Genomic DNA, 12,352 nt, shown 5'->3' on the forward strand with positions numbered 1-12,352 from the left:
CCACTTTGGGCAGAGGAACCGGCAGGAACAACAAGTAAGGGAAAGCGGTATACCCACTTTTGCCAACTCTACCCCTCAGGAGGGAGAGGGGTGATGAAGCCATCTTGAGGATGGGGACCCAACTAACCAGTGTGAGAAGTTGGCCTGATATGTGATGCTCACTAATTCTAGTGATCATCTTGTATCATGCCAAGCAACCATTATGATGATCGGTTGTAAGTCAACCTTATAGACCAGTTATCCTAGTGGTAACGTGGACAAAGCAGTTTTAGGCTAAACTCTGAAAGGCATGTGAAGCCAGCTGTATTACCATACATAACCCCCTCGAATACCAGATGAAAGGACACCACACAGATATATATTGAAAATACATATATATATTTATTAACTACAAATATCCCCTGAACTCTTTATGAGCACAGAAGCACAAGCCTTAAACAAAACACAGTTTAAAATACACAAAAGTTGCACAATATGTTAAATCTTTCAACAAGCCCATTACACTGTGGATGGTAAGGGGTGGTGAACTTGTAGTTGACACCACATTCCTTCCACATAGCTGTCAAATATCCTGACATGAAGTTGGCACCTCTGTCAGATATTACCTCCTTAGGAAACCCCACTCTGGAGAAAGCTCCAAGTAAGGCCCTGGCTACAACAGGAGCTGCTGTGGTCCTAAGTGGAATTGCCTCTGGGTACCTGGTGGCATGGTCCACCACCACCAGTATGAATCTGTGCCCAGATGATGTAGGGGGATCCATTGGACCTACAATATCAATCCCCACTCTTTCAAAGGGAACCCCCACCACAGGTAGTGGTATCAGGGGGGCCTTTGTGGTGCTACCTGCTTTACCACTGGCTTGGCAGGTTACACAGGAGCGACAAAACTCCTTGGTGTCTTCAGACATGTGAGGCCAGTGAAAGTGAGGGACAAGCCTGTCCCAAGTCTTATTCTGGTGTCCTGCTAAAGGAATATCATGGGCCAAGGTAAGTAGGAAGCCCCTAAATTGCAGAGGTATAACCAACCTTCTGGTGGCACCAGGCTTGGGGTCTCTACCCTCTGAATAAAGGAGTCCATCATCCCAATATACTTTATGGGCGCCTTGAGCATTCCCAGCAGCCTAAGCAGCAGCCTGCTGTCTGAGGGGTTAAAGAGAAGGACAGGTTAACTGAGCCTGCCCCAAGTCTGCCCTAGAAGGTCCACTTGTCCCCAGAAACTCAACCTGGTCAGGTTCAAGTTCTTCAGAGACAGTTCCTTCAGGGGTCTCAAGACCAGCTTCCTGTGAAGCCTGATCCTCACTTGTAGGCAGTTGGGAAGGCACAGCCTTTACCCTCCTGGTCTTCTTCTTGGAAGGTGCTTGGTCCATTGTTCCAGGATCCAAGACCTGAGGTTCAGAGAGGAACTTTTTTGCCTGTGACCTAGTCACATCAAGGACATGTTATGATATCCCTAACATCTCTGCATGAGTCCTGTACTCAACTTCTGACCATAGAGAGCTCTCCAGGTCATTGCCCAACAAACATACAACTGGGAGATCAGCACTAACCACAACTCTTTTTAGGCCAGCCAGTTACCCCTCCCCAGGAAAGTTAACAATTGCCACACTATGGGTAGTGGTGACATTGCTGGCATTGGTCACCAGGTAATTATCACCTGGCATGTATTGTCCAGGGTCCACAAAGTTAGGTGTCACCATAGTGACACTGGCACATGTGTCCCTGTATGCTTGAGCCACTTTGTTATTAATCAAAGGTGTCTGTCTGTATTTGCCCAGATTACTGGGACTTATGGTAGGGGCCAAATCGATGTCCCCCTCAGAAATCAGAACAGCCTGTGTAAGGGTTCTGACTAGGTCAGAATCTCCTTCAGTTCCCAAGGTGATACCCACTACCCCCTTGGTTTGTGGACCAGCACTGATAGCTGTACTAGTGGGTGCAGGTGCCTTAGGGGCTGCAGTGCTGGGGGCTCCACCCTTTTTACACTCACTTGTCCAGTGAGAGGTATTTTTACAAGTACTACACTAGGGTTTTCTTTGACCTTCTTTCTTCTTCTTCTTGGAAGTTTGGGATCCTCCCTCTGTATTAGTTTGGGGCCCTGTTGAAGACTTCTGGTCTTTAGCTTTCTGCTCCCCACCCTTCTGGTCTGTTTTCTTCTGGTCACCACCCTGGTTCTGGTTCTGGTTCTTTAACTTAACTCTGGTTCTAACCCATTTATCTGCCCTCTTTCCCAATTCTTGGGGAGAGGTCAAATCTGAGTCAACCAAATGTTGATGCAACTGCTGGTTCTGACAATTATTTAAAATTTGTTCTCTCATCAGCAAATTGTACAACCCTTCATAGTCTGTAACCTTGCTTCCCAGCAACCATCCCTCCAGAGCCTTAGTGGCACACTCAACAAATTCAGACCAGTCCTGCGTCTGTGTCTTCTGGGTGTCTCTGAACATTGACCTGTACTGTACAATGGTTAAGCCTAACCCATCAATCAGAGCACTCTTCAGGACCAGGTAGTTTCTAGAATCCCCATCACTAACTGTGAGGAGTCTGTCTCGGCCTCTACCTTCAATCTTGTAGGCCTCTACCTACAAGATTGCTGCCCACTGCTCCTGAGGGATATGCTGTACCTTGCAGGCTCTCTCAAGTGCAGTCTTCCATTTATGGATATCATCCCCAGCTTTGTAGGGGGGCACAATCTTACTCAGGTTTCTGTTATCAAAAACCTGTCTTTATCCTTGTGGATAATGCTGCCACCAGTGGGTTCTATTACCCCACTCTCTCTAGGCTGTCTTGCTCTAGCAAGTTTCTCTTGGGCCATGGGAATTTCTAATTCTTGTCTCTGGATCCTAAGTTCAGCCTCTCTCATTTTGGCCTCATGCTCCCTTCTCTGAGGGCTAGTCATCTCCCTTCTGGAGTGACCATGAGAGCCTCTAGAAGCCTGGGAGGTATTGGAGTCACCTGAGTGATTCCTCCTCCTCCTACGCTCCTGGTTAAGTCCACTTGGGTGTCTGGGCATGGTCAGCCTTGCTTCAGTCCCGGTCGCTCCCCCCACCACCTCCCGACTTGGTATCGTACCATAGCGCCTTGACTCTGCCAAGCACTCTTCTCTAGCCTCTGTTAGCTTTATCGCGCACTGCTGGGCTTTTGTTGATTTCTGATTGCTGTGTGCATCTAGCATTTTAAGTTCCTTTGCGCACCGCTCACTACTTTGTTAATGTACTATTTGCTAAGTGCATTTTGCACTTCGAGTTGATTTGCACACTGCTCACTGCTTGTATTGCTTTGGTAATTACTGATTGCTGAGTGTTTTTTGCCTCGACTGCCTGTCTGCACAATTCGATCGCTGAGTGCGCATAATTTATACTGCTGCCATATCTCGTAGCGCTTGTGACCTTTCCATCGTGCTTTGAAGCGCTAGCCACTGCTGCATTATTCTCCCCCATAGCGCTCCATTGTTGCTACTGCTATTGCCCATTCTCGCCCCGCCTTGCAGCATTTGTTTGTGTTGCTGCCATTTTGTTTGTTGTGTCGTCCTCCCACACCATCCCTCCACCTCGCTCCCGCCTCCCAGCTGCCCCTCCCACGCTCCGCCCCCTCCACTATCCATTTAGACAGATGTCCCAACGTGCAGCGTCCACGCGCTGCGGCCGCGCCGAAGGTGCGCCAAAGGTAAGCCCGTCTACGCCCGTCCGCGCCTGGACCGCGCCCAGCACCAGACCCCCTGGTCCCCGCATCACCCACCCCTCCCGCATTACATACGACGCCTCCACCCTCTTAGCACTTAACCCCGGCCGACTCCCTAACTGCGCCCAAGCAGCACCAGGACACACCCATGGACCCTTCACCTGCCACTCCTGTAAATTCACCTGCATCAAGACCCACACCAAACCCACAAACACCAAACAGAGATCCAACACCAACCACCTTAAATGCATCCTTCTTAACACCCGCTCGGTTCACAAACACGCCATCGACCTTTGGAATCTACTCGACACCATTTCTCCGGACATCGCCTTCCTAACAGAAACCTGGATGAATGCCTCTTCAGCTCCAGACATCACCATAGCCATCCCGGACGGCTACAAGATCATCTGTAAGGACCGCATCATCCAAACAGGAGGAGCATCGCCATCGTCCACAAGAACACCATCCGCGTCTCAACCAGCTCAGAAGACAACCTCGCTATCGCCGAACACCTTCACTTCCAGATCTACACTGACCCCAAGACCACACTCAGAGGCACCCTCCTCTACAGGCCACCAGGACCCCGTACAAAATTCTGCGAAGACATCACTGACTTCATCACCCCACACGCCCTCCCCTCGGAAGAATACATTCTACTGGGAGACCTCAATTTCCATCTGGAAAAGAGCAACGACAGTAACACTACCACCCTTCTGGACAATCTCGCCAATCTCGGACTCAAACAACTTGTTAACACCCCCACACACTATGCAGGACACATACTCGACCCTATCTTCACTTCCAGCAAGCATATCTCCTTCACTCACACCACACCCCTCCACTGGACGGACCACAGTTGCATCCACTTCATTTACAATAAGACCACGATCCACAACCACCCTCAACCAACTCTGTGAAGAATTTGGAACAAAATCACCATCGACCAGATCTCCACATCGCTTCTTCAAAAACCCCCTGCCTATTCTTCGAACCCTAACCAAGCCGCCATCAACCTCACACAATGGTTAACCCAAACCGCCGACAAACTAGCACCCTTGAAAAAACATCAAATCAAGCAAGGAAGCAAGAACGCCCCCTGGTTCAACGATGACCTTAAGAAATCCAAGAAGCTCTGTTGTTCCCTTGAGAAAACTTGGGAAAAAGACCCAAACACTATCACCCAAGCCGCCTTCAAAAACGCCACCCGCAAGCACCACCAACTAATCTGGACAGCCAAGAAATCAGCACTCAAAGACCGACTAGACAACAACGCCCACAACAGCAAGGAACCTTTCAACATCATCAAAGAATTCACCAACCCCACCGCCAGCTCAAACGACATCACCCCCTCTCAAGTCCTCTGCGACTCCCTCGCCTCATTCTTCCATGGCAAAATCGCCGACATTCATAACAGCTTTGACAACCAACCCGTAAACCAGTCCACCCCACTCACCTCCTAACCTGTACCTCCTCCGAATAACCTTTTCGACTGGAACCCAATCACCACAGAAGACACCATTTGCCTGATGAACTCCATCCACTTAGGATCCCCTACAGACCCATGCCCCCATCACATCTTCAACAAAGCAGACTCCATTATCGCACCCCATCTCCGAGACGTCATCAACTGCTCCCTCAACTCCTCCACATTCCCAGAAAGCTGGAAACACGCCGAACTCAGCGCCCTTCTGAAGAAACCCACATCTGACTCCACCGAACTCAAAAACTACCGCCCCATCTCGCTCCTCCCATTCCCTGCCAAAGTCATAGAGAAAGCCATCAACAATCAGCTCGCCGCCTTCCTTGAAACCAACAAATCACTCGACTCCTCACAGTCTGGCTTCCGAGCCAAACACAGCACCGAGACCGCCCTCATCGCAGCAACAGACGACATTCGAACACTACTGGACAACGGAGACACAGTCGCCCTCATCCTCCTTGACCTCTCTGCAACCTTCGACACAGTCTGCCATAGCACCCTGATACAACGCCTCAGAAACATCGGAATTCAAGGAAAAGCATTGGACTGGATCATCTCGTTCCTCGCTGGAAGAACTCAGAGAGTCCCCCTCCCCCCTTTTAAGTCAGAGGCCACCAAAGTCATCTGCGGCGTCCCGCAAGGATCATCACTCAGCCCCACCCTCTTCAACGTCTACATGAGCCCCCTCGCAACCATCGCACGTCAACACAACCTCAACATCATCTCCTACGCTGATGAAACTCAGCTGATCCTCTCACTCACCAAAGACCCAATCACCGCCAAAACCAACCTTCATGAAGGGATGAAAGAAGTAGCCGAGTGGATGAAGCTCAGCCGTCTGAAACTGAACTCAGACAAAACGGAAGTCCTCATATTAGGTGCATCCCCTTCCGCCTGGGACGACTCTTGGTGGCCAACGGTCCTAGGAAAAGCCCCCATACCGACGGACCACGCATGGAACCTGGGCATCATCCTGGACTCCTCACTCTCAATGAACAGACAAGTCAACGCCGTCTCATCATCATGCTTCAACATCCTACGCATGCTCAAAAAAACATTTCGCTGGATCCCCACCGAAACAAGAAAAATGGTCACCCACGCACTGGTTACAAGCCGTCTGGACTACGGAAACACCCTTTACGCCGGTACCACCGCAAAACTGCAGAAAAAACTCCAACGCATCCAAAATGCTTCAGCCAGACTCATACTAGACATCCCCCGCACAGACCACATTTCCGTTCACCTGAAAGACCTTCACTGGCTCCCCGTCAACAAGAGGATAACATTCCGTCTCCTCACCCACGCACACAAAGCCTTATACGAACTTGGACCTGATTGTCTCAACACGCGCCTTTCCTTTTACACCCCCAAACACCAGCTGCGGTCGTCCAACCAAGCCCTCGCCGCTGTTCCGCGCATCCACAAAGCCACCATGGGGGGAAGATCCTTCTCCTACTTAGCGGCCAAAACCTGGAATTCCCTTCCCAACCACCTCTGCCTTACTCAAAACCACCTAGCCTTCAGAAAACAGCTTAAAACCTGGATATTCGATAAGTAAACCTCCCCCCCTTCCTCAAGCGCCTTGAGACCCTCTGGGTATGTAGTGCACTATATAAATCCTGACTTGACTTGACTTGACACTTAAGTTAGCCTGGTTAAGCCTACTGACTAGCACCTGGATTTTTCTACCATCATCAGAATCACTGCTCCCCCCTTATTTGTTTATTTAGCGATTTATAGAGCGCCTGGTGACCCGGAGGCATCCCCGCGCTATGAAATCAGTGGAGACCTGAGGGGAGGGGGAGGGAAACTATTTGGGAAAAAGGAGAGTTTTCAATCTTTTACGAAAGAGGAGGTGACAGGATTCCAGATGCAGGCTGCGAGGAAGTGAGTTCCATCCTGAGGACGCTTTGACCGCAAAGCGTCACCCACCTTCTGTCTCTTCTTCCTCCTCCTCCTCTGGATCTACCTGAGGAGCTCCAATGATTTGGACATCCTCATCTGCCAGGACTATAGGGACGGGGGCATCAGTATTGTCATACTCAGAAGGAGAGCCTCCTTCAGCATTCCCTGTTGGGTCTGCTTTAAAGGTCTTTAGAGTCTCAGACTGGTCTAAGATCTCTCTAAGGTGGACTGTAGTAGGGGAAGGCCCTTTCATCAGACCCCTTAAGGCACAAAGCTGCCTTAATTCCTTAAAGGAAAAGATAGCAAATTTGGATGGTGCCCTTGGAGGGTCACTCTCAACAGCAGTAAGTCCACTGGACCCCTCTGCTCCAGACATTGCTCTAGTGTGGGTGGATATGTTGCAATCTACCTACACTGGTGTTTACCTACTAAACCTATATAGTAGTTGTAATCAGGGTGTGCTACTCCCTATCCTCTACAACAAATAAGTTCAGTAGAACTTATGTATACTAGTCTTGTTTTATATGTACCTAACAGGTACCTGTATGATCTTTCAAATGATACTCTCAAAGATTGTAATGGTAAAATAACAGCAAGCTCAGATCCATATCCGCTGCTCACCAATGTGAGAAGTTGGCCTGATATGTGATGCTCACTAATTCTAGTGATCACCTTGTATCATGCCAAGCAACCCTTATGATGATCGGTTGTAAGTCAACCTTATAGACCAGTTATCCTAGTGGTAACGTGGACAAAGCAGTCTTAGGCTAAACTCTGAAAGGCATGTGAAGCCAGCTGTATTACCATACACAACCCCCTCGAATACCAGATGAAAGGACACCACACAGATATAAATTGAAAATATATATATATTTATTAACTACAAAATATCCCCTGAACTCTTTCTGAGCACAGAAGCACAAGCGTTAAACAAAACACAGTTTAAAATACACAAAAGTTGCACAATATGGATGAGCCCTAGGGGCCACCTAAACCATATACTAAGAAAGTGGTATAGGAGATACCAATCGATAGGGAATCGCTGGAGCTGTTCGGGACTAGCAGTGACTAAGTCGGGAAAGGCCCGCGCGACTCGGGTGCAGTGTTTAAAGTGCACGCACTCACCAATACAAAGTCTATGGTGCGTAAAAGTTAGAAAGTTAGTTAGTTAGGAACCTTCCGAGTGACCAAGAAAGCTGAAACTTGAGATACAGGTCCTAGAGGTGTGTACCAGTGTGGGAACACTGGCGTTGCTGAGTTACCCCACCCACAGGAAGCGGGTGCAAAGGGTCAAAGTAGTGTCGGGTTTCGTCACGCTGGTCAATGGTGCTTGGAGCTGAAGATGCTGCAGGCGGCTCGATGTGAAGAGTTCCGGTGGATCCCAGGATGGATCTGAAGTTGTGAAGACCTGAAAGCAGAGGGGACAATGTTCAAAGTCACTAGCCAGTGACTACCGTGGTACCAGATTGGAACCAGGCGATGTCGGGTGCAAACAGGCGTTGAGGTGTAGCTTCTCTCTGCAGCCATGTGGACTCCGGGGGTCAAGGATGTCCAGGAGTCGGTCACGAGCTATCCCACTCAGGCTTTTCGCTGTTGGCGGTATCGGCAACTTGATTGAAGCAAACAGGCCTTGGCTAATGCAAGTCACGCAGGAATCGAAAAAGGCTTATCACTCGGACCAGCAAGGTCAGAGCGGGTGCTCCTTTTTACAGGAGCGAGGGAAATTCTAGAGCAACTAGACCCTGCAGTGTAGTTCTTCGGTTTTGTCGCCAAGATGGCCGCTGACCACGTGGCTATTGGCAGGGATGGCGCTTCGAGTGGCACAATGCAAAAGGGCCCCACGCAGATCGTGGAGATGCTGGGGGGCTGATCTTCGGTGCAAGGGCTGCTCGGTGGTGGGGGTTCTTAGTTCCCAAAGCACAACATCAAGGGTGCCTCTGATGCTGCGCAGTCAGCTTTTCGAGTGTCTTCCAAGAGGTCTGGTCCCACGTCTCTCTTTGCCTCCACGGGTCCCTTCTTTGCAGGGACTGTGGATCGGGCTGTGAGAAGTCTGGGAGTCTGGGTCTTGTCAGGCTCTGGGCTTGGGCTCCGGTGGGAGGCAGCGGCAAAGCAGACGTTGAGTTGCTGGTTGGTGCCTGTGTTCACAGGGTGCCACTCCTAGGCCACAAGGGAGATGCTCTTCAGTATTCTGTGCAGCAGAATGTCGAAGTCCAGTCGTCTTCTTCGTTTAAAGTTGATTCAGGATGATCTGAGGTGCTATGGCACTGCTCCCACTCTTATTACCAATCTGAGGGGTGGATCACCTGCTAGGTCCCTCTTCTGGGTGGGACCAGGAAGGAGGGCGGTTACACCCCCTTTCCTTTGTCCAGCTCCTCACCAGGCCTAGGTCTGGAAAGTCCCAGTACCGGTTTGGACTGGCTTATGCACGGGGACACCTTGTGTGCCCCGGGCATGTCTCAATCTATTCAGCCCTGTCCTACCCAATACACAAAATCCTGTCTTGGGTGATGCTCGCACCTCCCAAGGCAGGAAACCCTTTGTCCAAGCCTCCCTCGCTGGAAGGACTCCCAGCAGCAGGAGGTCAGACTTGTGTCTGTGGTGGCAGCATCCATTTTGTGATGCTGAGGCTCTGGTTTACTTTAACCGGGGTTAAGGCTATGTACATGTTGTGTCCTTCTAGAAGAGTGGAATGCTATCCCCGTCAACAGAACTGTCGAGGGGATAGTATTCCAAATTGTATGACACCTTACTCGACATGTTTTGATAAAGCCAAACCAAAGTTAGGAAATAACCGCAAGGATTATAATGCACTTAAGAGTATATGGTATGGCAATATCTCGGAACAGCTAAGGGAGTGGTTCCCGACAGCTGCAGACAGGTTCAGCTCATGCTAGAGCACCATCTCACATATTTCCAAGCACTCTGCCTCCAGGATTGATGAGGCCTTCCATAGGAGTGGCTGATAGGAACATATGTGTCCAGTTAAGGTTAGATATAGGGATACTATATCTAAGTGAGAGGTGATTACACCAACTTATCCCAGCTGAGTGATCAACCAGTTGTGTCAAATATGGAGGCCAGGCCAGGGGTGGCACAATACATGCTGCAGCCCCTGGTAGGCCTTGGAAACACCTATGCCCTGAGTACCTAGGGTACACTGTTACAGGGGCCAAGAAGGTGAACCAGTTCCAATTTCTAATGCACCTAGGGTGCATTGGCAGTAATTTAGAGAGAGAACAGCAGGCTGTGGGTCTGATTAGCAGGCCCACAGCCACATTAAGTCATAAACCAGTAAAGCAAAAAGCAAAAATTTGGTGTGACCATAGGATAGCAGACCATACTCTCCTACAACCAGGGACAGGCTCCTGCCTCCTCACACTGGAGGGTGGCATGATAGGGGGTATACCCACCCGAGGGAAGGGACCCATTGGTCCCTACACTTTACCTACCTGTAATGCCCCTAAAACTAGTATTTAGGGGGCACCCTGAACCTTGCTTCCTCAGATCCGGCCTGACAAGAAGAAAAGAAGAAGGACCAAACAGCTGTACAACCTGCTAACAAGAAGAATAGGCCCACTGACTTGGCCCCAGTCCTACCTGCTGTCTCCCCTCAAACCTGCTCCTGCGAAATCCCGGTGTGTTCTGCAGACAGCAACCTCAAAAACCCTGGAGGACCTGCCTGCCTTCACTCCCAAAGACTGCTTCTCCTGTGAACACTGGATTTGTTCAACTGCAACCTCTGGCAGCAACCAGAGACTGCAAATCCAGCCCATTCTGCACCTGCTGAGCCCAGACCAAGCTCGAGTGGAAAAACAGAATGAGGAGGTCCCTCCAGCATTCCTGACCTAAGGTTCGATGATCCCTGACCTGCCTTAAGCCTCTAGCCGAATTCTGCAGCCTAAATCCAGAAGGCCCCCCTAACTGTGACCAGGAGCTAGTAAGAAGATCCAACCCCAAAAGGTACCTCTCCACTGATGCTCCATGGCCTTTTGTGCCCAAACCGATGGTGCCTAACCAACCCTTAACTTCCCAACTTATTTCTCCAAGTGGTGGTTGCACCCAGAAGTCCTTTGTCTCCCTGCTTGCAGTGTTTTTGCAAACTGCAGATTCGTCATTGAAAACAACAGACCACTCGACCTCAAAACAGCACCCTGCACCCTGCCGCCCTAGTGCCGCTGATGGTGCACCTTTGGTGCTAATTTAATTCCCTATTTGCCCTGACCTAAACCCTAGAAGCTTTGCGCCCACCGCCGTGTGGCCTGTTTGCCATCAGCCACCAACCAGGGAAATCCTATCCTCTATAGGATAACATTGGGCCTCAACACTCTGCACCCGGCCACCCTAGTGCCGCTGAGGGTGAAACAAAAGTGCATTATTGACCCTAGGGGAACCCCTGAGTCTCACCCCAGAACTTTAACTTCCACAGATGATTACTTACCTGTGAACCGATAACCTTTCTTTCTTCCATAGAATAACATTGACAATTTTCTCCAAAACGTTTTTAAGTGTGGATTTTTGAAATCTAAAGAAATTCTTTAAAAATCCTGCGAATAACCAAAACGTATTTAGTTACCTGTTTCCATAAAATGTCCCGGAGCTGAATCTAGGTATCCAGCACTGAGTTAGAAAAGTGATGAGAAAAGTAACTTACCTGCAATTTACTGAAAAAGCGTATTCATTCCAATGTACTGTATTTGCTAAGTGTTGTAACTTACTGCATTCCCTGTAAATCAAAGTACAATTTCTATTGCACTTTTAAAATGTTCCATATCAAGTAACTTATTAATGAAAAGTATGTAATGCTTACCTGTGCCAGGCTTGCTTGGTTCTAAAAATAAAACAACAGTATATATGTTTATACAAGCACAATTGGCATGGAGTTCAGTTATTGAGTGTGTGAATTCATTTGCTGACTGAGTGTTTACATCAAATGCTTAACACTGTCCTCTGATACTGCCTTACTGCTTGACCACTCTACCACAAATAGGGAGTAAGGTGCTATCTAACTCTAACCTCTGCCTACCTCTGGGGTCACTTGGACTCTATCCACACTATACCTCAGTTTGGTGTAGTATATATAGAGCCAGTTTCCTACATCTACTTGTATATGTATTTGAACAAGGTTATGCAACTGAAGATGGTAGCTTACAATGTTGGCAGCTTCTTCTATAGGTGGTTAAATGTTCTCTGTTCTACTCTGTCATTCAATTGCACAGATAGACATGTCTTATGTAAGAGGGTAATATAGAGCCCCTCAAATATAATATAGAATTCCGATGTGCCCTGTAA

The sequence above is a fragment of the Lissotriton vulgaris genome, chromosome 1_2 (assembly GCF_964263255.1).
Source record: "Lissotriton vulgaris chromosome 1_2, aLisVul1.2, whole genome shotgun sequence".
NCBI classification, from domain to species: domain Eukaryota; kingdom Metazoa; phylum Chordata; class Amphibia; order Caudata; family Salamandridae; genus Lissotriton; species Lissotriton vulgaris.